The 26161-nt window shown below is 38.8% G+C and overlaps 1 protein-coding gene and 1 long non-coding RNA gene across 2 annotated transcripts in view; one reads left to right on the top strand and one right to left on the bottom strand.

The window, feature by feature from the left end:
• LOC111520889 overlaps positions 1-6358 on the top strand; it is a 508845-nt gene extending 502487 nt beyond the window's left edge. The window contains exon 3 of the long non-coding RNA XR_002724789.1: positions 4610-6358. This is a non-coding gene — a long non-coding RNA (uncharacterized LOC111520889). The remainder of the gene's footprint in view (positions 1-4609) is intronic.
• CPQ (carboxypeptidase Q) overlaps positions 1-26161 on the bottom strand; it is a 519617-nt gene that overhangs the window by 193712 nt on the left and 299744 nt on the right. The window lies entirely within an intron of this gene.

Below are 26161 nucleotides of genomic sequence, written 5' to 3'. Positions count from 1 at the left end.
TGAGGCTTAATGCATTTCCAGACACAGGAAGTCCCCAAATTTTCAACAACAAAAATGATTAAATGGTTGAAAAAATATGACATACCAAAAAAGGAGAAGAAAAAAATAACTCATTATTTAGCCTTACAGAAGAGGCCAAGGAGTGACCTAATAATGGGCTTCAGCTAAGACAGGTCTCACTGTGAAGAATATGAACAGCAGAAGAAAGCGCAAAGGAAGCCAGGCTTGGACTGCAGCAGTGAGCATTAGGGTCATATAAGCAAGCAAGAATCTTCTGATGCAGACTTTTGTTGAAGTTAAAAAAAAATGACTAACAGGGGAAAGGTTACAAAAAATTTCCTTCCTTGGAGAGTTTCTAAAATAGACTACATTCTGAGGCCTTAGACAGAAAGCTAAAAGAGAGGAGATAAATAAAACCTTTCAAGGTTCCATCCAATACAATATTCCATGACAGTTTTCAAGAATTCTTCTTCTATTCTAATAATTTTGAAGGAGGAAATGGTCTTTTAAAAAGTCTCTATAACCTCAACAGACCTTTCCCTGAGCATCTCTTTTCTGGCTGTCAAGCATCTTCCCACAATTTAAAATCTAAACACAGGTGGGCAGGCACTTCTCAAGAAATCCATGTTTTCATAATCCCCACTGGAGACAAAGACTTGACTTTCAGAGGGCAGTTGCTGAATGTATTGTGCTATTGCCCAGCACAGACAAAAGGGACTATGTTTGAACAAATATTTTCCTCCCCAATGATTCAGCCTAGGTGGTCTACAGAATAAAGCTAAGCTCTTGACATACAGGGTGTGTTCAGAGGCAACACAGCAAACACGTGAGTTCCTCTTGAATTGATTTCTTATCTTCAAGCTTTTTTTTTTCAGTGAAGCTATTGGGTGTTAGTTTGTAGGATACAGAATCCTTTCACACAAAAATGGGCCATCTGTTCAAATGCTCATGGATCACCCAGCTGGTCCTGAAAAGAGCTGTTTCCACTCCCAGACTATCCCCTCTTACTTGTAAAGGACACTCAGATTAGATTCACAAAAAGGAGATCATGCCTATTCCTGGTTGCACGCTGTGAGCATGTTACTAGACTGATAGCTCAGGATAAAATAAGAAAGACCTAATTTATCTGTGGCACATGAAAACGAAGCACTTGGTAGATTTATAAAATGTGATTGCAGTGTATTTGCAGGAAATGGCTGGAATTGACTAAACATTGACTTGACAGTAGGAGAACAGCAGAGAATGTCTATGGAAGGAAATCATTCTTATGAAATGGAGGCAACTGGGTTTCATCCAGAAGTCATGATTAGATGCAACTGGAGATGATCTTCTCTTAAGTAGAAGAATCATGTATTTGAATTCCTCCTCTATTTAGCCTCAGCAACCACAGTATAAGTTGTCTCATTTGAGAGGACAGGAAGAGTAGAAGAGCTGAATTACAACACTGTATTTGAACTTCCTGAGGTAAGGGAAGAGACACAGAGAGTTTAAATGACTTTTATGCTAATATTGATCATCTTTCCCATAATCAAATCCAAGCATGGTACAGCGCACAGTTAGAACTTCTCATTCCTTACAGCTATTCACTTACCATCACGTCCTAGGCCTTTGTCATGCCAAGTGGGTAGGATTTAAAAAAAGAAGAAGGCTGAGCATGGTGGCTCACACATGTAATCTGGGCACCTTGGGAGGCCAAGGAGGGGGGATCGTTTGAGGCCAGGTTCAAGACCAGCCTGTGCAATGTAGTGAGACCTCATCTCTATGGAAAAAAAAAATTAGCTGGGTGTAGTGGTGTATGCCTATACTCCCAGCTACTGGAGAGGGGAAAGTGGACTGAGGTAGGATGATTGCTTGAGTCCAGAAGACTGTGGCTACAGTGAGCCATGAATACACCACTGCATTCCAGTATATACCACAGAGCCAGATCCTGTCTCCAAAAAAAAAAAAAGCATTTGGTACCCTACAGACCTTTTTTTTTTTTTTTTTTTTTAACAGTTTCACTCTGTCACCCAGGCTGGAGTGCAGAGGTGTGATCTTGGCTCACAGCAACCTCTGCCTCCCAGGTTCAAGTGATTCTCATGCCTCATCCTCCTGAGTAGCTGGGATTACAGGCACGTGTCACCACACCAGGCTAATTTTTGTACTTTTAGTAGAGACAGGTTTTTGCCATGTTGGCCTGGTCTCAAACTCCCAACCTCAAGTGATCCACCCACCTCAGCCTCCCAAAGTGCTGAGATTGAAGGCATGAGCCACTGCACCTGGTCTCCTACGGACTCTTCTATGGTTCAATTTAAACAAGCTAATAGATATATCATCAATTTTTCATTATAAAAAAATGGGAGTCAAGGTGCTTCCTACCAAAAGAAACAGGCTTTAACTTAAATTTTGAACATTTAGATCTATAAGCTGACAGATTCTTCTTGGCTCCTAATGGTTTCTAAAATTCCAGAACCCTACGTAGCTTTGAAAAATACCCAGCCATGATAGCCTGTGCAGTTCAAATGAAACTTATTCAAAGCATTTCTACCTTAAGCAGTTGGCTCCTGCCTGCCATATCTCTGGACCACACTGACAATGGGGAGTCAGAAGTCAATCATCTCAAGTTCCAGGACTTTTTAGTGAACTTTAGGGTAGCTGGATGGCTTCCTATGATGATGACACTTGAGAACAACTTTTATTTGGATGCTTAAATTCTAGCTTAAACATAAGGCAGTCAAGGAAGGTTACAGACATCCCTAAAAGAAGACTTCTCAATGACCTCATTTTTAATGATGTTAAAAATCAGCACAAGCTTCAGGACAGAGTGTCAAGGAGCCAACTTTACTTTGAAAGGCTCCATGCCTGCACAGGCATCCAGCTTGCTATCCAAGCACAGTATCTGCTAGCTTTTAATCCTTTTAGTATACTCCACCTCATAGTATTAGCCCAGTCATTGCAGTTAATAACCCCTGTGTTCAGACTCTAGGAAACAAGCCAAATTTCCATCAGTATGTTCTGTTTTAGAAAGGAGATGTTGCAAAAATTAAACATTTCATTTTCTTGCATCCTGGTTTAAAAGAATACTATTATCCCCATTCCACCGATTGGGTCTTATTTTTTATTAGAATTTACATATCTTGGAGGAAAAACACCAGAATAGACATGTTAACTAGTTTTGTACCTAATATAAACATAATGAGAGCCAAGGAAAAGGATATATGTATTATGTATATATACCTAAAATGAAAAACTCTTCTTTTCCATTTACAATATAATGGATTGAAGCTTAACTTCAATATTCATAGTCAAATATCACATCTGCAGAAAAAAGAGAAGTAATTATCTTAGTTTCGTAAGAATCAAGGGCCACTAATAAGCTAAAATGCTGATTAACCTTATAATGTTTGTGTATCACAACTCAAAAAGAATGGTCCAAAAATGATTTCTTCTAATTCCAAAGCTAACATGAAGCATAATAATGCTTCGCAAAGCATAGAAAACTCGTCTTTTGTCCCCAGAAAAGTGAACTCCAAAGATACGGAGTAGGTGGAGCTCAAATGTTATAAAGATAGACCTGTTGGAGAGAACAAATAAAAATTAGCTTAGACTGAGAGTCCATAAGGAATAATTATTTTAAAAAGAACATAACAGAAAGACACGGTAATTTTTAAAACTTAATGGATACCACAAAGGAGAATGAATAGTTTAATTGTCCTCTCTCTAAATGATGTTCTTTTATTAACTGAAATAAAAGAACATCATTAAAAAAAGACTGTTCACTTTCTTTATCAATGGACATTGTGACATTATTGTCATGTTGTGGATTTAGATTCTTAAAGTCAACCCTCATGAGGTTGTCCCTGTCCCCCTAATTATTTTGACTTGTCATTAGATTATATTCTCATACATTAAATCAGTTAAATCTCATCAGTCGATTGTAGCCATGTGTTGAAGAATCACAACCTGTGGAAAACCTTAAAAAAAAAGAAAAGTGGGCTTTTTTTTTTTTAATTGTGCATTTTTTGAAAAACAACAACACAAACAAAAACACATGTTTTAAAATTTAAGTTGTATTTATTAGCATAAACAGTACATTTTAATAGGCTATAAATTAGAGCAAGATTAAAGGAAATACAAGCATCAAAGTACCATTCTCACTAAATTATATTTCTCATTAAATTTTGAATGTTCGCATTGCTTAACTCAGCCCTTGATATAATCTTGTTTAACATTTCCATCAATACCTTGGAGATATTCTTATGAATTTTAAGATGATAAAAACATAAGATGAATCATTCATATGTTGGACCAAATAATCAAGATTGTAAAATATCCTGAAGCAGAAATAGTAGCTTAAAACTGACAAGAGAATTCAGTAGGGATAAATCTGAAGTGCACACTGCACTTTGAGAGGGTGAGTTGATAGCAGTCTGTCTGGCAACAATCAGGAAACTCAGGTGGTGGCCACAAGCATATTGAGCTAACAGTATCTCAGTCATGGGAAAATGTTTTTAAAGATTTTAAGGTTCATTGATAAAAATAAAATAAAGCTGTTGATTATGTGAAGTAATACTCGCTTTTTACTCTAAATAAATCAAATGCTTTTTCACTCCCTTTTGTTTCCTTCCAGGACCCTTGAGGAAAGAGTTTGGAAAGAGACGGTGGTCAGAAAAGAGCTGTCAGGATTTTCCAGTGTCTAGAAGTGCATTGCTTGAAAAGCAGCGGAATATGTTACACTGGAGAAGAGAAGACTGTAAGGGGTTAGATGCTTCATCTGCAAGAAGAGTAGACTTGCCCTGAAGGTATAATCAGGCCAGTGAGAAGACAGCATATGCACATAGATTTGAGCTCAGTAAAGAATAAACCTGAGCAGTCCCACAAGGGAACAGTACTCCCCAGAGGATAAGCTGCCAAATATTGGCATTGTTCAAACAGAGGTGCAAGGAACACCTGCCAGGTAAAGAATGGACACCTGCCCTGAGGGGGCCATGAGATAGATCATCTCCAAACACACTGTCAACCTCTATGATTCTTAAAGGAAGGGTGGGCTCATCGTGACCACTATTCAGAGAGAAGAAACTCTTAATGTTTTCCTGTGATATTAGTATTTTTTTTTCTAGTAAAAATTCCTATCATCATGCTGCTCTTCAACTGGAACCAAAACAAAAATTTAACATTATATTATACTACTAGTAAAATTAATGATTAAGGAAATCTGCCATCCTAAACAGAACCTTTTATAACTTAAAATTTGCCTTCCTGAATTGGAGCTATGCTGTATTGATAACTTCCATTGGAACCCTGGGACATACAGTAGAAGGGCATAATAACTATGATCCCTGGCAATACCAACTTTTAGGGGAGAACTCCATACTTTATAGTGTCCTTTGATAGTCTATGATGGACTGTTATTTCTACATTTGACTACATTTATTTTTTACTTTTTGATTCTACAGATGGAAAGTTCCACAAAATTATCATCCACTGTGTAAAACAGTACTTCATTTTATCCGAGCTAAAATTACTTTCTCAAGTATGAAATACATAACAATCATAATTTTGTAGACATTTCTAAATAAGACTTTTTTTTTTCTATTTGCAGGCTGAAGATTGCTATAGCCCTTATAATAGTCTCATCACACCATTTTGGTGGTTCCTTCTGAAACTTCCTTGAATTTCACTAGATTTTGGAGATGTAGCAACCAAAACTATGATATATCCTATAATTTTTTTTGTATGTTATATATAAACTGTAAGAACCTTCTTGACAGTTCCTAAGATTTACTTAATCTTTTTAATTGCATAGAGCTACATACATTAGGAAACCTACAATGACTCTAGATACCTTTGCAGGCTCCTACAATCACACCCTATCAAAGCTAGAATGACTTTAGGAGGTTGTGGCCAACATTCTACTTTTCCACAGAGAAGGAATATTTGCCCAAGTGGCAGGGCCTGAAAATAGAAGCCAGAGCTTTTGACCCAGAGCCGAGGGTCATTTCAGTCATATCCCTCTGTCTGCCTCACTAAAGATGGGGCAGAACCTATTTTGACTGCTTTTCTCTAATGCATGACCTTTTATTTGAGTATGCTAAAAATTAATCTGCCAGTTTTTGCTTGCACACATGGCATAACGAGTGCTTTCAATAATTTCTCCCTACCTCCTTGACATGAGCAAGTTACTTAATCTCTCTAACCTTTGTTTCCCTATCTGTAAAGCGGGAATAATAATACAAACCTACCCTTAAAAAGTGTGTTGTGAGAAATAAATGAGATGACATGTTTACCACTATCATATTCCTGGCACACAGTGTAAACTCTTTAAATTGTTGCCATTACTGATTGTGTCATAATTATTGTAAGATGACCTCAAACATTCAATAAAAAACAATTCTCTCTAGGAAAGATTCACTTGGGAAGCTGAAAAGCATAAGCATGTTTTATACAGACTGCTTATGCAGGCCCTGGTTTAGGGTACTATGCACTGCCAGTTTGAATTAGAGGGAGTATCAATCAAAAACACTTTATTTAGAAAGGTGAAAATATTCTAGAAATGTTGTTTGGTGAACCTAATTTAAAACAGCATGAACTTATTCCACTTAAAAACATCCATATGCCTGTGAAATAGCTAAGTTACATTTTTATTTCAATAATAGGTTGCAAAGGGGGAAGAAGCTGTAGCTTAAGCAATCATATACAAAACCTCTCTAAATAACTCTGGAGTTACAAGGTAACCAGGTAGCGCTGGGTGAAAATGAATTCAGGTGTTTGAACTGAAGCTTCCCAAAATGCACCAGGGGTTAGTTTTGACCTGGTGATAGCGAATTTAAGAATGATTCCACTGTCAATTGCATTTACAGAGTTTGTAAGACTGGCCATAGACTGGCTCTCTCCCTAAAAGGGCCTTGAATGCAGGGAGAACATACTTAGAGAAAGCATCAAAAGTCTGCCATATTTCACATAGAAATGAAGCTTACGCTGGGGACTAAAAGCATCTCTTTATATCACATTTGAGCATAATCTCTGTAACGACTGACAAGCATGGGGAATGGAGAAGAAAAGGCAAATATCAGTTTTGTTTTGTTTTTTTTTTGAGATGGAGTCTCGCTCTGTGGCCCAGGCTGGAGTGCAGTGGCGGGATCTCAGCTCACTGCAAGCTCCGCCTCCTGGGTTTACGCCATTCTCCTGCCTCAGCCTCCCAAGTAGCTGGGACTACAGGTGCCCACCATCTCGCCCGGCTAGTTTTTTGTATTTGTTTTTAGTAGAGACGGGGTTTCACCGTGTTAGCCAGGATGGTCTCGATCTCCTGACCTCATGATCCGCCCGTCTCGGCCTCCCAAAGTGCTGGGATTACAGGCTTGAGCCACTGCGCCCGGCCCAAATATCAGTTTTTTTATGGCATTACAGACAAATTTTAGTGCGGCATTGCTTAAAGATGAAAGAAAAAACTAAATGGTGTGTCCAAGAAGCATTATTTCATCTGTTTTAACTCTATAACAATTTATGAATTTTAACCTCCATAAGTTCCTTCAGGAAACAGCAATACAGTAGGACATATTTTAACCTTGTCTTTGGCCCTCTTATTGCGACACAGTCATTAAGACCTGGGTTTCAGAGGCAAGCAGGCTGGGATTTGAAGTCCACCTCTGCCACTTACTAGGAACCTCAGCAAGCTGCTTGAGTTCTCTGTGCTCCCTCTTTTGTGTATCTAAAAATGGATGTTAACATCTGTCCACAGAGTTGATGTAACAGCAATTGCAAGGAAGGTCCTAATGCATTGCCTATTATCCAGTGTATGCTCAATCCATCTAGTGTCCTAATCCATTTTAGAATTTATTTACATATTTTATTGTTTTCATAATGCCCAATTGCTATGGTGTATGTTCTTGGTAAAAGTGGCTCTGATAGTAGTTCTGAAGCAGTTGAGAGGCAAGAGACACACTCCCCTGGTGGTAGTGGGCTGGGAAATGGAGATGGGGTACATAGTTTGAAAATAAAAAAGCCTCCCCTTTCAGATTCTCACAGATTTCTACTGGGGAGAAGGGAAGTGGAGACCCTCCAACCTCAGCCTTCAGCTGAGAAACATCGGCCTTTCTAATGGCAGAGACCTTTTTATTTCCTTCCCATGTATTCCTCACAAGGCCTGGCATACAGCAGAGTCAATAAATCAATCTGAGTTTGTTTCTGTTTCATAATAAAATATGATTCAGAATCCAGTTAGTTCAGCTCCTTAAAGAAAACAATATTATGTTTTGTGATCAATGCATAATTAAAACAAATTTCCCATTAGTTCCCCTGACCTTTACAATTTTAGTCACATAAACCACCCATTAAAGAAGTTTATTCTCGACTACTGTGTAATGTAACGTATTTTCTCTCAGTGATGAGCATAAACAATAAGTACATTAAAAAATGATGGACCTTTATTATAGTCTTCAAAGGTCAGAATCATACAGAGCTATGGACAAGAAATTAGGATAGAAATATGCTTAAAATGCTTCAAAAGTAATGGTGAGACTTCTGGTCAACATGAAGCAGCAAATTCACACCATTATAAGCCTCCTCCTGTTCCAAACATGTGATAATTAGAGATGAAACATAAAAGTAAACACAGAAAGGTTACAGTTTGTCTCCAAGAACCAGATAAACATCTCTGTGTACTAGAAATGCATTAGAATCACAAGCAGTGAGTAAGTCTGAAGCTAGGGAACCTGCAAGCCTCCAGATTTAGAAGCCAGCACTGACTGCTGGGCATTCTGCTCCTATAGGATAAGAGAATCTAAAACTGGCTCACTGGAGATAAGGAGACCTAAGCCAGGTTAACTGTAAAGCCAAACAAGGAGGTTGGGCTAATAAGAAGAAGCTAAAAACAAAACTGCAACAACAACAACAACAAAAAACATGACACACTAAGAGGAACAGTTTTATAAAAATTCGAGCCTGTGGGGGAAAAGTTGACAAAGATATGATTCAGAACCAGGCACAGAATCAAACCACCTGCTAGCTTGGTAACAGAGTATGGGATAGATATCCCCAGTATCACCATTGGCAAGGATGGCTGATAGAACATAATGAAACCTGGGTCTGGACTGGAAGTCTTTCAGACCAGACAAAAGTGATCACAAAACCTCAAGGAAAACAAGAGTAAGCCCAGAGAGAGGGGAAAAAAGGTAACAAAAAGTGAATGTAAAATCATCCCACTCAAAATGAGTCAGCAAACCAAAATTCCAAAACCCATGAAAAGGTATAATACTAAAAATGTCCACAAGAATTAAAGCATATGAATACAAAAAAAAAAAAAAAAAAAAAAAAAAATCAAGAAAACACAAAGGAAGACAGTAAGAAAGGAAAAGACAGACAAAAGGACTCTAGGACTAAAACAAAACAACTAATGAAATGGCAATAATAAATCCTCCCCTTCCCAATCATACACTACATTTTAATGAATTAATTTCCAATCAAAAGACATAGAGTAACTGAATGGAAAACAATTACAAAATACCCAACTACATGCACTCCACATGAAATTCACTTTAGACTTAGTGACACATACAGGGTGAAAGAGAAGGGCTAGTAAAAAGTATTCTAAGCAAATGGTAACCAAAAGAATGCGTAGGTGGCTATCCTTAGACAAAACATACTTTGAGTCAAAATCTATCACAAGAGACAAAGGACATACATAACGATTAAAAAGGTCAATCCATCAGGAAGATATAGGAATTATAAATATATATGCATCCAACATTATTTAGATATGTAAAGCAAACGTTGACAGAACTGAAGGAAGAAACAGATAGCAATACAATAATAGTAGGAAATTCAATACCACACTTTCAATAATGGAGAGGACATCAATATGGAAGATAAGTAAGGAAACAGAGGACGTGAATAATACTATAGATCCAACAGACCTAACAGATACATATGGAACATTTCACCCAGCAGTGGCAGAATACACATTCTTCTTAAGTGCCCCAAATTTTTCTCCAAGGTAGGTAACTTGCTAGGTTACAAAAAAAGTCCTAACCAACTTAAGAAGATAGAAATCATACTAAGTATTTTTTTCTGACCACAATGGAATGACACTAGAAATTAACAGCAAAAGAAAAACTGAAAAATCTACAAATATATGGAAATTAAAGAACACACTTTTAAATAGCCATGTGTCAAAAAAGAAATCAAAAAGGAAATTAGAAAATATCTCAATATAAACAAATGGAAACACAATATATGGCTTATGGGCTGCAGTTCACAAATTGGAAAAAGTAATACTGTTAAAATGTTCATACTATCCAAAGCAACCTAAAGATTCAGTGTCATCTTATAACTGAACACAGGTCTGGCCACTCACTGCTTGCAGACTCCAATTAACGAGGGAGAGGTCCAGTAGAAAGAAAGTTACTTTATTAATCAGAACTAGTAATGGGGAAGTGGCCAGATTCCCTATCTAAAGTAACCACTTTGAGTTTCTAGGAAGAAGGTAAGTATTTAAAAGGGGGGGACTTGATGTGGAAGGCAAGCAGGAGTTGTGCTAAGTACTAGATCTGCGTATCTTTTTTTTGGTGGCTATATTGGGTCTTGGTCCACCTGGAGCATGGGCTGGCATCATCTCAACAATGGCCAGGTTGTTGACTAGCTACCCGAGGTTATCTGAAATTTCGCAGCAGGGTTTCCAGGTTTGGTCTGCCTGTCTCAAGATTAAGTCCCAGAACTTTAAGTAAGCACATAATTAGATACCAGCATCCAGTTAGATAATGATGGGAAAGAAAGGGACATGAAGTCTTATTTTAAGGTTAAGGGGAAAAGCTTCTGCAGTTGGCTTCAAGGTTACATCTTGCGATTAGGGAGAAAAGAGAAAGGAGAAAAAAAGTTTTAAAATGCATTTTTGAAGCCAAGCTGCTTGGTTACAATCCCTATCAAAATCCCAATGGCAATTTTGTTGTTGTTGTTGTTGTTGTTTTTACAGGCATAGAAAACACAATTCTAAAATTTATATGGAACCACAAAAGGCCACAAATAGCCAAATCAATGATAAGAAAAAACAGCAAAGCTGGAAACATCACACTTCCTGATTTCAACATATATTACAAAGCTACGGTAATCAAAACAATGTGGCACTGACATAACAACAGTCATATAGACTAATGGGAGGAGACAATGGGGATACATTTGAAAAATGTGTCATTTAGGCAATTTCGTTGTTGTGCAAGCACCATAGAGTGTACTTAACAAACCTAGATGATATAGCCTACTCCATTATAATTTTGTGAGACCACTTTCACACATGTGGCCTGTCATTGATCAAAACGGCATTATCTGGCACATGGCGTATATACATGTTCTTAGTCAAATATATTTGGAAAATGCTGTACTGATATATCTCATTGTAGAGAAACTGTTGAATGATATTTTATGCAGTATTTCTCAAATGTTGTATCCATGCATTCACCAAGAATTTATCAAACCACTGTGTGCTGGCCACCATACTATTACTGGGGATACAGCAATTAACTTGACAGACAATGGCTCTGTTCTTCTCAGTTTCCAATTGGAGGACTGTCAATGTACAAGTTAACAAAAAATAATTCCAGAGACTGACACATGCTATGAAAAAATAAAATCAAGTGATATGACAGATAGTGGCAGAGAACTCAGTGGCCAGAAAAAGGCCTTTCCAAGAAAGTAAGGTTTGAGTTGAGACTTGATTGATAAGAGTTGGCCACATGAAGCTCTGAGAAAGAGATCTACAGCCAAAGGGAGCAGATGAAGCAAAGTCCACAGGGTCAGAATGAGTTTGAGTGCTGACGTCTTTCTTCACAGGTTAGATTAAGTGGCATAGTGACCCAGGAAGCTCCATTTAGGGAATCTTGAGGTACCAAAAATACTAGTTTAATTTGGCTTTCAGAATTATGGATAGGCATGTTAATTTAGAAAATCAAAGAAATAAGGAAATACTACCAAACAGATTCATCTTGCTGATAATAATTTTCTTTCAATTAGTGAAATGTGATATATTAAATTCAGAAGTCCCAAGAAATATTCAATATAGCAAACTAAAATGACAATTATTTTCTAGAATTATTTTTCTAATTATCAAATTATTTTGCTTTGGAAATGAAAGCAATGCAAGTATCTGTTATAGAAGTCCTATGGAATGGAACTAAAAGGGAAGAGTCATTTTTGAAAAAAGTCTTTCTGCTATGAAAAACTGGCAGACGAGTGCTGAAGATGAAATCAAATGGAAGAGGAGCTGGATAATCAGGGAGACATAAGCAGGGATATATCTCTTCACAAAGTTAATTGGAAAACCAGCATCATAGAAAGCGGACCTGATATGTGCAGTCTGTGATGCTGGTATCATCAACAGGTCAGCATGACCCAGGGATTCCGCAGTGCATGAAATGAGTGGCCACTGCTGAAGGCAAGTCACCTGGAAGTCACTTGAGCTGACTACAATTCACAGCATCACCCGTGTTGAACAGAGAGCAAACACAGGGGAACCTGACAGCAAGCTAACAGTGTGGAGAACTTGCTTAAGAAAGAGGACATGGTTTAGGAGCAAGAAGAAACCAGTTAATGGAGACTTCGCCCTAGGCATACATGATAAAATGGGGACAAGAGAACAAGTTAATGGGAAGGGTTTTATTTTAGTAAGAAATGAAACATCATATCATTAAACAGATTATCTTACAGAAATATATTGTAACACTTCCAACTTCAAACCTAACTTGAAAGAGGTGCTAAATTGGATATAGGTGCAAACATAACCAGGCTCCCAGGCACTCTTTCATCTTGGAAAAAAAAAAAGACAGCTCAATCAAATCTTGTATGGAATGGAGTGCTTTGTTTAAATCAATTTCCTGATTGGATAGGTTAGATTTTTAAAATACAGTTGTCAATCCTTCTTAAAGATATCAGCTAAGATCAATGGAACACAACAGACAGCGCTGAAGCACATCTGTGTATGTGTATATAAAATAATTAAGTTTGTTGTAAAAGATGCACCATAATACCAATATGCCATCTGCATTATGAAACATCCACAACAATGGAAATTCAAAATGAGATAACCCTCAGTTTTATATTTGCTCCCAACATCCTCATGGATCTCCCCATACCCACTTTTGAGACTACTATGCTCTCTGCCCCCGCTGACCCTGGCTGAACAGCAACCATGATCTCTAGGAGAGCAGGGCCCATGGCCATCCTGCTTATCATCCAATCTCTGGTTCCTTAGAGCACTTCACAAGCATTAGTTCCCCCAGAGGTCTTTTCTTCCTAGGGGGCTGACACTGGACATAGGAGACACAAGCTTTTCGATGAGCTTTAAGCAGTCTAATTCTACAACTTCTGGGGACACTGAACAAAACTTCACCCGGAGACATGATGACAAGTGCTGGGGTGTAAAGTGAGTCCTGTAGCTTCAGCTACTGCTAAAAGTGAAGGGAAGTTTTTTTTTTTATACCCTCTAGGAACTATAATCCAAAAAAAAAAAAAAAAAGGAATTCGAGGTATTTTCCCACTACTTAGGCCACTGGAAGAATTTTTTAGATTGAAAGGAATAAATATGCAAACACTGTAACCTTTTAGAAGTACAACTGTTTAAAAAGAGTATACTAGCAAGCTTCAAAAATATTCTAAAACAATGAGCAGCTTGACATTTTTCAAACCAATATTTTAAAACTCAGATCCACATGTGCACTGGAAATTAATGCCATTTGTTCAACAATGATAGACTTGATTCATATCCACGCTCGTACAGTGGATTATATTTGCTGATTTCATTAAACCTTCAAAAGGTTACAGCTGGTTGACATATGAAAAACTCCACACCTCCAGAACAGGAAATTTTGTACCAGTCCTTTTTTTTAGATTTTTTTTAATAACAAAACTACACTTCAGAAAGAAATGGTAAAGCATAGGACTCTGTTCCTTACTAGCATTGATTATATTTTCAAATGTTTTATTATATCAGGATATACTAACAAGATGACAGAAGCAGGGGGTCATGAACAAATTGACTGAACACACTAGAGATACCTCAGAACTCCCAGAACTGCCTGGAGGGGACTTTGGAGGGAGGCTGCAGCTCTTGACCCAAGGCTGTAGGATGCAAAACTGGGCATGAACCATAATGAGACCACTTTTGGAATCTTGGTTGGTGGGCCAGAGGATATTTTGATCACAGACAGGACTCCGGGTTTCAGTACTAAGCAATATCAATTGTTGTACTGTGTTTTTGATAACACTAAAAAAAGAAAAATTCTCAAGAGGAATTGTAGCAGGACTAACAGAAGGCTGTATAACTCCAGAGACATTGAAGCCAGCCTTTAAATATGCTTCTTAAAGTACTTGAATCAGGAAAAAAGAACTTCTTGACCATGCCAGAGACATATTATGATCAACGTGGGTTAAATTAGGGCTTCCAAAATCATGACAGTAATTTCTGCAGTAAGATCTTTAACATCTATTAATGTACAAAGCCTTCCAGCCTAAAAGGTTTAGTAACACAAATAACTATTACATTGTCAAACCCTGAGTGACAATAAGAGTCCTGGAATTAACCCCAATATGCATTAGAAGCTTCAACTACTGTACCTAGACACATTTTTGAAAAATTTCACAAACATGCAAAAAGCTACAACACTTCTCACATGTTGTATGTCACATGTTGTATGTGAGAAGTGTTGTAGCTTTTTGTATGTTTGTGAAATTATGAGAAGGCTATGTTATGACACTACAATGCCCTTCAGGTATCTATTTTTCTACTCTTTTGAAAATGGAGGTTTCTTCAGATTCCTAATTTCCTCAATTATTTCATTTTAACTTAAATAAACCAAGAGGGCCAGCCTGCTACTTTCTTGCTGTGCAACATTATATCCGTTACTTAGCTTCCCTGTGCCTCGGTTTCTTAACTATAAAAGGAGAAGAGTAATAATACTTAAAGTGCTGGTTATTATGAGTATTAGCAGGATATGCAGAAATCGTGTGGAACAAGGCCTGACCCATGGTAGTCAGTTATCAATGATTTGTATTATTTCAACTGTATCTATGGATTGTATGAACATAGGTCCCACCATGATATACAGAGAAAATAATACATAGGATCTTTATAACAAACTTAATTATTGTGTATACACATCCACGGATGCACCTCAGGGCTGTCTGTTCTGTTCCACCGATCTTAGCTGATATTCAAATTGTTAATAATTTACTTCCAGGTCATTCAGTTTTTTTAATTAAAATTCTTGCCTGGGATTATCTGTTTTTTTACAGTGAAGTGCTAGAGGCTTTCCAAAGAAAGAGGATTTGCATAGGTTTGGAAGGCCAGCTGCTGACACCAGCTTTCTATCATTCAAGCCACTGGACATTACCGGGGTCCAATGGGAGCCTGCTAGAAAGTCAGGTCTCCAGTAAATAATATATCTAGAGTCCTCTCAAATAGAGCTCAACTGGATTAGCTATACGTACATCATAGGAAGGTCTGGATGCAGCTCCAAGAGGTGACATTAAGAGTCATATTCAAAGTTATTTCCTGAAGTAAAGGCAAAGAGCCAAAGGGAAGAATGACAAAGAGGCACTAGACTGAATTTTTCCCAGTGTGGCTCTTAGAGCACCAGCATCGGAATTGTTGTGGCATCTGCATCAGTGCGGACTCCTGGGTCCCACCCCGGATCTAGTGAATTAGAATCTGAGCCTGGGTCCCAGGAATCTACATGTTTTTGTTGTTGTTGTTTGTTTGTGTTTAAAGGAATATACATTTTAATCAAGCACTCAGATTATTGTAATGGATGCTGTATTTCCAGAACTGCTCCAGATATTCCACCCAGGTCATGGGACTGAGCCATAAACCTATGTTGTTGGTGACGGATCTTCTGTATCAGCTAGAGGAACCATAGGTTGTTTGGCCTATGTGTCACCTCTTTTATACCCCAAGGGTCTCTTTTTTCAGTTGCTTGGTCCCTGAACCCAACCCAGCCTCAAACAGAGAAATGAACACTACAAATCTTGCTGGGACCAAAGAAGGCAACTGGGCAGAGCGGGCCACCCTGAAAACTTCGCTCCAAGTACCCTGCCTCTATAGGATTCCTTCCTTAACATGCATCTGGCAAGATGATCAAATTCCCATTTAAAAAACAATTGTAGGGGCTTAGGCTAAGACAGTAAGGTTTGCAAATCCAAACTCAGCCTCCTGCATTATGGGGATGAAAGAAGGGAATGGGATATGGTAACCTATCAAATAATTGCATTTTATGGTTTACTTGTGAAATCAAGTTAAACAGTGTTTGGAAGGGCAATGCTATTTCAGATTCTGCCAACAAAAGTAGCCAAATTGTTTCTCTAAATTATGAAAGAGGAATATACCATTTTCAGTTATTTAGATATTGCCAAATAAATATTCTTGAGAGGAAAGGATAAGGTTAACATTCCAGCTCATATATCACCATTAAAAAGATTCGGTATTTCAGCAGTAGCTTAAATGGCTAAACACCTTCCTCTTTGGCTTATCTGCCTTATCATCACTCTTTATCAGTTGAGTTTTCTTGCATTTCTATATTTAAAAATATAAAAATGATTAAATTTAATTCATGGGTATGAGAATAGGACTTAAAAATGCATTATGGATGTAAGGATACAAAAATGGTGCTTACCTCATTGAATAAAATTACAAGGTTTCATTCTAATTGTTTCAGAATCATGGTTCTCAGTTATATTCATTACATCCCTAGCAGGAAAGAAAAACATCATCTCTGGCAGGATGGACTAGGAGACCTGGAGGGGCCTGGCAAATTTTCCAGGGTCCCACAGCATGTTAGCTGGGAAACCCTCAGTTCTAAGCCGCCTTGGTTGCTCCATTTACCCAACCTCATACTGACACTCAATAACAACTCATTACTACTAATAGTAACCATATTGTACAGTTTTAAGACACACTGCCATGCTTTGGACAGGAGCCTACAAAGAAAGAACTCTTTATAGAGTGCAAACTAGGGCAATATATGGGCAGCTGAAAGTCTCAAGCTGATTTACATGCAAGCCAGTCAGGACGAAAGATTAAAAGAAACTAGGAACCCAGGCAAATTCAGCTGAGCTCTGGCATGCAAATAAAGTTTACAAATGAGAAAGACATCAAGTTTATAATAGTAAGAGTGCAAGGCCAGCACAAGTTCAGCCAATCCCAGCAGCTTGTTAAAAGCAGTTCTCCCCTACCCTACTGAAACTTTTCTGATTTCAAAGTTACATAAGCCTATCATCATCAGCAGCAGCACCAGGGCACTCCATGTATTACCCACATTCCATCCAGCTAATTACCAAGTGCCAGACATGCTTCTATGGGAGAGGGCTGAAAGCAATTTTGTAAGTCCCTGTGTTTTCATTTATGTGAATTTCTCAGCTTTTCTAGGTCAGAGAAACACTGGGTGATTACAAGCTCTTACTTATACGGAAGGGTGAAAAAGCATGCTGGCTCATTTTAAGGAGCTGACACCACTTCCCAAGATATGGGGAAAGAAGATGAAGTGTTTGAATGAATCCAAAAGGTATTCTTTTTAAGTAGAATTAATTGATAGGAGATTTAATGTCTACTGAAGGAATCAATAAAGAGATCATATGAGGTACTCTGAGTATTACATTACCAAAGAAGACCAACTCTAGTAATAAAAGATGGGCTAGTTGATAGAAATTCAACTCCATGTAGCTCTTCCTACACTACAATGAGTAAAGAGCTGAAAACATTTTATAGTATTGATTGTTTCATTCATTTAGCAAATACTCAATAGAGCCTACTTTATCTTAGGAACTAAAGTGAACTCAAGAAATACAGAAGTCAAGTTTCCTTCTCTCACTCCAGAAGCCATCTGTCCATTCTTCATCATCCCATTTGCAGGCCACACAGTAATAATTCATTTGTCTTCTCCACTAGGTTTTAGCTAATCAGTGAATGAATACATAAAAGAAGCAAAGAAAGAACAAAACTAAGGAAGTCTTGAAAGACTTCAAGACAAATTGTGCGAAGAAAAGAGAGGGAGAACAAGATGGAGCACTATTCCTTTCAAGAGGACACACAATCCGGTTTGCTGTGAAAGTCAAATTTGTAAAAAGAAATATTTGGAGAACTGATGGTTTTCTCTTTCTGTGTGTGAGCTAACTTCTCCATATGGCGCCAATGCTAACCATCAGTTTTATGAAGCATGATTTGCATGTGGATTTCTATTAGAATCACATTTATTTTAGAGTTGGAAAGAATTGAAAGGTCCATTTGGCAGACTTGTTTTAATGTCTTAACTATTTTTAAATATAATTTATTAGTAGACAACATAAACTTATGGAATAATGAGGCAAAAAAAAAATAGGGCAAGAAAGGCCATTTTTACAGAGAAAAGTAGAAAAATATTTATTATGATAACAGAGTCAGACTCTCATTAAGTTTTTGCTTGGTATCCCTGAAAAGAGTACTGGTGGTAAAAAGTTAAGACTTCTGCAAATACCATGCACTAAGGAGGAAAAGGAAGAACCAGAATTCTTATATACTTCTAATGGGAATGTAAATTGGCATAATCTCATTGAAAACAATTTGACATTACACAGCAAAGCCAAGTATGTGTAAACCTCGTGACCCAGAAATTCCACTCCTAGGTATATATCCTAGAGCAACTTTTGTATGCATGTGCCAAGAGATATGGACAAAAATGTTCATAAGCAGCACTGTTTGAAACAGCAAAAACTGGAAATGACCCAAAAGTCCATCAACAGTAGAATGGCGAGGTGAGTTGTGGCATATTCACACAATGGAGTGTTATAAGCTGTGAAAATAAATGAAGCACAGCTGCATGCTGCAATATGAATGCAGTTTAAAAAAAGCAAACTGTAAAAGACTATGTACAACTAAAACGGCAACTTTATAAAGCTTTTAAAAAAGCAACTATATAATACATTGTTTCAACATACTCATAATATGCAAAAACTAATTTTAAAAAATATAAGAGAATTAACACAAAAAAATTCAGACTAGCATTGGCAGGGTGAGGGGACACAGGAAGACCATATAGCAGGGGTCCCCAACCCCCAGCTAGCATACTGGTACCAGTCTATGACCTGTTAGGAATATAGCCGCACAACAGGAAGTGAGCATTACCGCCTGAGCTCCGCCTCCTGCCACTCAGATTAGTGGCAGCATTAGATTCTCATAGAAACCCAAAGCCTATTGTGAACTGCACATGTATGCTCCTTAGGTAATTCTAACTAATGCCTGATTGCCTGATGATCTGAAGTCGAATAGTTTCACTGACTAAGGTCAATGGTATTAGTGATCTTAGGTTGAGAGATAAATTTACAGATGACTGTTTTATTGCTAGGCTTCGTAACTTACATAGATGGTACATATTCTGTTGTATATACAAACTATTACATATAAAGAATTTTAAAAAGTTCAGATACCTTGTATGATGAAATACTAAGCAGCCAATGAATAGAATAATTAAATTAGATCCACACATACTAATGCAAAAAGACTTCAAGACAAATTGTGTGAAGAAAAAGTCCCAGAATAGTACCATAGCACAATCTCATTTCTGTAACAAGGAAGCACAGAAAGTAAAAGCTCCTAAAACTATATGCTATGTATGTATCTGTACAGGAGACCTTCTGTTTGTCCCTCCAATCCACTCTCCACCCTTCTCCACTCAGCTCTCAGGCTAAGGGGGCTGACCTGTATGGACTACATCAATAGGTTTTCTTGTTCCCTTGGCTTCCCATAGGGTTCAGTCAATGGGGGCGCTTAGAAGCAGAGAGGAAGGAGTGCGTTTATTCCCAGCCCCTTTCCTGTGGTTGATAAGAACTGGCTGCATCTCTCCATCAAAGGTCTCAGCGCCCATTAGAGGGTCCTTTCTGCAGCACCCTTTCTGTGTCCGGGTTTCCATGACCACTTCCTCTCTGTGCCCCTTCAGATTTAGCGTTGATAAACACAATCCCCTGTGCTTTCCCTATATCCTCTCTACGACATGTAAATACTCCCTTTATTAAATTAAACCTCAATTATCCTAATTTGGTTTTGTTGTTGTTGTTGTTTAGAGACCAAGGTCCTGCTCTGTCACCTAGGCTGGAGTGTAATGGCACCATGCTACTTCATTGCAGCCTCAAACTCCTAGCCTCAAGCGATTCTCCCATCTTGGCCTTCCAAAGTGCTGGAATTACAGGCATAAGCCACCACACTGGTCTAAATTATTCTAATTTGAATGTACAGTCTGTTTCCTACTGGAATCTCAACTGATACAAATATATATGGATATGCAAGCATAGAAAATGGACTAAAAAGATACACAAGAAAAGGTTATCAGTTGTTAATGCTGGTGAAAGAAGCTAGAATGTGAAGAAGAAGGAAAACATTAATGTTTTGGCCTTTGCATTTCTGTATTGTATAACTAAAACTTATTTCTAAGAGGAAAGTGTCAGGTAGTTTTTTGGGCAAAACAAAATTTTAAGAGTTCCAAAAAAATAGTAATTTTTAAAAATGCACAAGCTGGGTAGTTTAAAGAACAAACTGGGTTCCTTTCATCTCAACATTCCCTGTGCCTAGCACAGTGCCTGACTAGCACAGCATGATAGGAGCTTCTAAGGAATGCAGACACTGTAATCCTGTGAATATGAAACCTAAAAGATATCTTAGAAGCAAGCTTAGCTTCTGTAAGGTTTAGTAATAAGAGGGAAGGGAGAAACACCTCTAGAGTCGCTCAACAGAGGCTTCCTAGAAAATGTGGCAACTGACTACAGGTATAGGCGACAACTGGACTGTCGGCTGGATCCTGGACTGCACTGTGTATACAAAGCTGAGGTCCCAAGCCCTGTGCAGGCTGAACTGTGTCACAGTCCCTGGACATTAGAATTTTACTTGACCATGTTCATACAAGTGTCTCTTCTAAGGTCTAAGGTCTGGCAGACTTCCAGTACTACTATCTCCTCTCTTGCTCCCCAGGGCCCGGAGGCATCTTTTGATTATGAACTCCAAGGCAAAATCCTTTGGCCACCATGCTATGACTACTGGACTGGACTCTATCTGAGCACCTGAAGCTGGGGGAGGCCACCAATACCTGCCTTACCCCAGCAGGGAGATTAAATTCAGGTCCAGGCCCCTCCCATCTGGCCCACTCGGCCATAGAAAACTAGCTCTGGCTAACTCGACCTGTCCTTCAAAACTCAGATTAGATAGCACTCCCCCTGACAAGCCTTTCCTGATTCCCTGAGTTTAAGTGCTCTCCTTAAATGACCCAAAGGCACTGCATACTTCCTCTATCATAATATTTATTATACTATATTGAAATTGCCCATTTACTTGTGCATAACCTCTCAAAAAACTGTAAGCTTTTTGAGGGCAAGACTAAGCCTTATGCATCTCTCAGTCATAAGAGACAATGACATAAAGTAGGAGTCATTAAATACTGGAAAGAAAAAGGGAGGAAGGAAAGGAGGAAATGCCCAGAGAGGGAGGAGAGAGGGAGGAAGGAAGGAAGGAAGGAAAGATACCACATGCGGCTAGATCCATACATATGACAATGTAAAATAAATGACCCTGTTTTATCTGCTCTAATGACCTTTAAAGCTTTGGGTATGGAGAAATCAAGGTAAAGATAAAGTAATAGATGCATCATATGCTTACTGAGAACCTTCTCTCCACCAATAACTGCCAGGGTGATATAATTGTGAGAAGAAAACAGACCATACTCCCTTCCCCAGTCTCATTCATACATGTGGGAAAACTTTGTTTTTCAAACTTCTCATGTTTCTAAATGTTTTCAGATATTTTCCAAATATCTCCCCAATATCTTTGGGACATTTAGATATTTCTGTATGTTTCTACTAATTGTTGACAGGCAAGAGATTTTGTGAGGTTGAGCTAATCAGCACTTGGTACAACTATCAGAGACCTGTACTGGTTCCTCTGTGCTGAATTATCTCAAGAATTCTTTGCCAAAGTAATAAAAATTAATGTTTAATGTTGGCCTCTCTGTCTCTCTGATGGCCTTACTGAATTCTGTGGTATTTAAAGCATCACGGAAAGTAAATAATGAAGGTTTGGTGTTGCTTTTTTAAACACAAATTAAACCATTAAGCAAATGAGTCAGAAATTATATAAAAGAACATTAGGAATTGAAATGGACCTAAAAATGATTTCTAAAAGATGTTAGGCAAAACTTCCATCCCATTCAGTCCAGAAATACTGCATTAGACCCATAGTAAACAGGGCTACCTTTTAACTACCTGCCGCCACCCTTACCTCCTTCCAATGTGGGCCCACTGTACCCCATTGCCGCACTGCATCCGGGTGAGGGAATGCAAGCACTTCACTCTTAACACACAAACCCTGAGTTTTCTCCAGCCACAAGAGATCTACACAAAAAGGCCACAAAAATGGGAGAAAGAATATACACAGAATTATAATTTCCTATCTGATGTTCACTACTTGGGCTCATAAGACATTGGTTACGTTCATGAGAAGGATAAGTAATGCATTTAAAAAAAAAAAAAAAAAAAAAGAGGTAGACAAATTTGGAAAGCCCAGATGGTAGGATAATGAATTCGCATCAACTTTCAATTGTCTACATGTGGTTCACTAATGGAAACCTTTCCATCTCGGGCTGAGTTCCTGGCCATCATCAGGACAGAACTTACAAGTAAAGTACCTTAAGCTATGCCACAAAGTAGATAGCTATTTTGTGCTATAATTTGAGGGGGCCTAAAAAACCCTGAAATGCAAAATCTAGATATAACCCCCTTACTGGCCTTTCCATGATACCTCAAATTTCCATGTTATACTCAACTGAAACATGTACAGTCCTTCACAAAAGGCTAATGCTATCAGGAATACAATACCTTAAACTGTTATCAGCTTGTGGTGGGTTGTGTGAGGGTGATGTGTGGGTGAGTGAACACACACTAGCTTAACATCCATTTCCCTCTCTTTTGGAAACAGAACCTGTTAACCTCTTGGGAACCTCCTCTTGCCCACTCTCATCCATGGTTTGGGTGAGACCGACCTTGAGTCCTGGTTTCAGTGGTGGGTATGTGACCTAGTTTAAGACTATCATAGTTCTATAATCCCATCACAATGAAAATAGGCACATCTCAAGCCAAACTAATGAAAGCCCTATCTAGGACCTATGCCAGAGACATTTCTCTATTTTTCTTGGGATGCCAAGATGGTAGGATATAAGCCTGTTGCCATTAAGGCCTTTTGGACACTATATGTAGGATATAAGCCTGTTGCCATTAAGGCCTTTTGGACACTGTGTAGGCAGCTTGCCTGAGAATGAAGCCACACTGAGAAAAGTTAAGCCTTGTGAAGGAGAGGCAAACACCTGCCATCTTCTGGAAACCTGGATTCAGCCCTAACAAAACTCTTCAGTTACACAAGCCAATAACTTCCCTGCTTGTCAAACAAGTTTCTCTAGGTGTTTGACGTTTAAAATCCCAAGAGTCCTGATTAATACATAGGTATTGATGCCCTAGGTTAAGTAATCAAAATGTATGGTAGAGAGAAATGTAGGCTGCATAGTGGAAGAAAGAACACAACTGGGAGATCGCGATGATCTGTCTCTGTTCCTTTTCTGCCCATAAGTGCTTATCCTTGGGTATGGTCCTTCACAATAAAATAAGGGGGCTTAAAATAATGAACTCCAAGCTCTCCCTAGGCTTTGACATACTGTGCTTCTAGGTATGCTTTGGAGGGTGGAAAGAAGAATCAAAAAGGAGCTGCTCTACAGGGCATATTTTGTAGGCTTGCAAAGTGGGGTGGGAGTCGGGGGCTTGTTTAGCCCAGCTGGCAGCAATGTGCAGGCAAAAAGTGGGCTGCTCACTATAAGATGAATGGTCACACGGATTAACTTCAATGACTTGACAATTTTGCCAGAACCAGTCCTGACTATCAAAGAAACAAACTTCTGAGCTGAAGTCAAGACCTTCCTATTATCCATTCTTCTCTATGAGTAAGGCTGCCCCAGAGGTGAGGAGATGAGGGAAGTGACTGACATACTTAATGCGTGACTTGGCCCCTTTTGCTCAATCATGCCCCTGCCTGGAATGCCCTCTTCCCTTAGGTCCCCATGTCTAACACCTACTTGGCCTTCAGCATCGAGCCAGAGGGCTTTCTCCTCCACAAAGCCTTCCCCTGCCATAGCACCACACAGTAATCTCTCTACCGTCTTTAATCCTAGGTTGCTTGTTGTGTGTTCCTCTCACTTAAAAATTACCTGATTCATGCATGGGCCTCACTGCACTGATGGGAGACTTCAGAGAATGCCAGACATGACGTGCCCAAGGGCACCCCGCTCCTCAGGGATAGTCAAATGAGAATCTAGGTCCCTAGACTCTACACGCAGAGCTCTTCCCTCCATATCCACTGATGGCCCCTACTACTACCTTCTCTTCATGCTCCTGTTGCATTTTCACTTCTTATTGAATGCCGTCCAGGTGCTAGGCACTGTTAGGTTCCTTATGAACATTTTCTGCAACCATTACAGTTGCAGTAGAGGTACATATCACTATTCCCATTTTATAGATGAGGCACAGAGAAGCCAAGTTATTTGCTCAAGACCACAGAGCTAAGGACAGGAAAAGCTAGGATCTGAAACCAGGGCTATGTGGTTGTGAAGCCATTTTATTTTTCTTCTCTATCACCATCATCACCATCAATACCACATGGTCATCACTGCTATTACTAAGCAAGCAGCAGGAAACTTAAAGACATTACCTTACATTGGCTCCACCTTACAACACGGGTGTTAATCCCATTTCATTTTACAGATAAGGTCACTTCCCCCAGGAAGCCTTTGCTGACCACCACACCCTGGAATAGGATGGTGCTCCTCCTAAGTGTTCCTCTGCCCTGTGTGCTTCCTTTCCCAGTTTTAGAATTAATTTAGTGCCTCGGAAATACCAGTGTTTAGTCTCCTCCTGTGAATTAAACACAACTTGTGGGTGTTAGAATGTCTTGTCAATTACTTGTTCAGTAAACAATTGTTGAATGAATGAGGTTGACAAAGTCCACAAGAAGCTACTGCTGATGATACAGGACCACTTTCCATTTCACCCTGGACCTTCCAACCATTTACTACAGGAGGGAGCATCCACTTCCACAGAGAGCAAGAACAAATGGGCCTGGGCTGCTGAGAAGAGCAGCATAAGGGAAAAGCCATCTCCCTTTGACTGGAGCTACACACTTGGCATTTTCTCACCAAATTTGGTATTCATGCCCTTGCTGGGGCCTACTGAAAGCCAAATCGAAGCTACTTCCAAGAGACAGATGGCAAAAGAGCATAACATCTGCCAGGCCTTTCAAATCACCAATTCCCCAGGTGAGGGCTTGTGGTAACTCTTTGCAAACATTCAGTGGTCCTATCTGAGGCACGCAAGGATTCTACCATCTGAAAGAGTTGACAAACACAATCTCTTTAATCTATTTTGGCAATTCTTAGAGAATAAATCAACTAGCAAGAAGCCAATGGTTGCTAGAGTGTGGTGTGAGTATTTTAGGAAAGAACTTTATTCCTTATTACATGCATTGGAATCACAGCATTAAACCCAATTCCACAGCTGTCTACTCAATCATGCAGACATTTGTGCAACAAATATTTATTGCACATCTATGAAGAATCAAGCACTCTCCTAGATGCTGGAAAGATAATGGTGAACAAACAAAATCTGACATCTCAAACAAACTCTCTTACCTGAAAGAGGCTGTTCATGAAGCTATTTGTACTCACTGGGGTCAAAGCACAGACAATTCATAACATAATGTAGCACATCTTTTGAAAGGCAGGAGGACCAAGGGGGAAAGGGTCCAAGAACTTGTAATTCATGATGACTAGAAAGGCAGGTTAGGGCTGGGTTGTTATGAGTAGGGAAGAAACATAATCAGCTTTGTGTAGTAAAGTGGCATTTAGAGCAACGATGCCATTTAACGAACTCTAGTTCATATAATTAGAATGGATGAACTAGAGCTAGCTATATCAATGTGGATGAGTCTTTAAAAATGTAATAATAATACTGTTGAATAAAAATCAAGTTGAAAATGGATACATACTTTATGATGCTGCTTGTTTAAAGTTACAATATGGCAGCAGGGAGCAAGATGGCCGAATAGGAACAGCTTCAGTCTCCATCTCCCAGCGCGAGCGACACAGAAGACCGG

The sequence above is a fragment of the Piliocolobus tephrosceles genome, chromosome 7, assembly GCF_002776525.5.
Source record: "Piliocolobus tephrosceles isolate RC106 chromosome 7, ASM277652v3, whole genome shotgun sequence".
NCBI lineage: Eukaryota > Metazoa > Chordata > Mammalia > Primates > Cercopithecidae > Piliocolobus > Piliocolobus tephrosceles.
The sequence above is the reverse complement of the archived record's forward strand: the minus strand, read 5'-3'. Positions and strand labels throughout refer to the sequence as shown.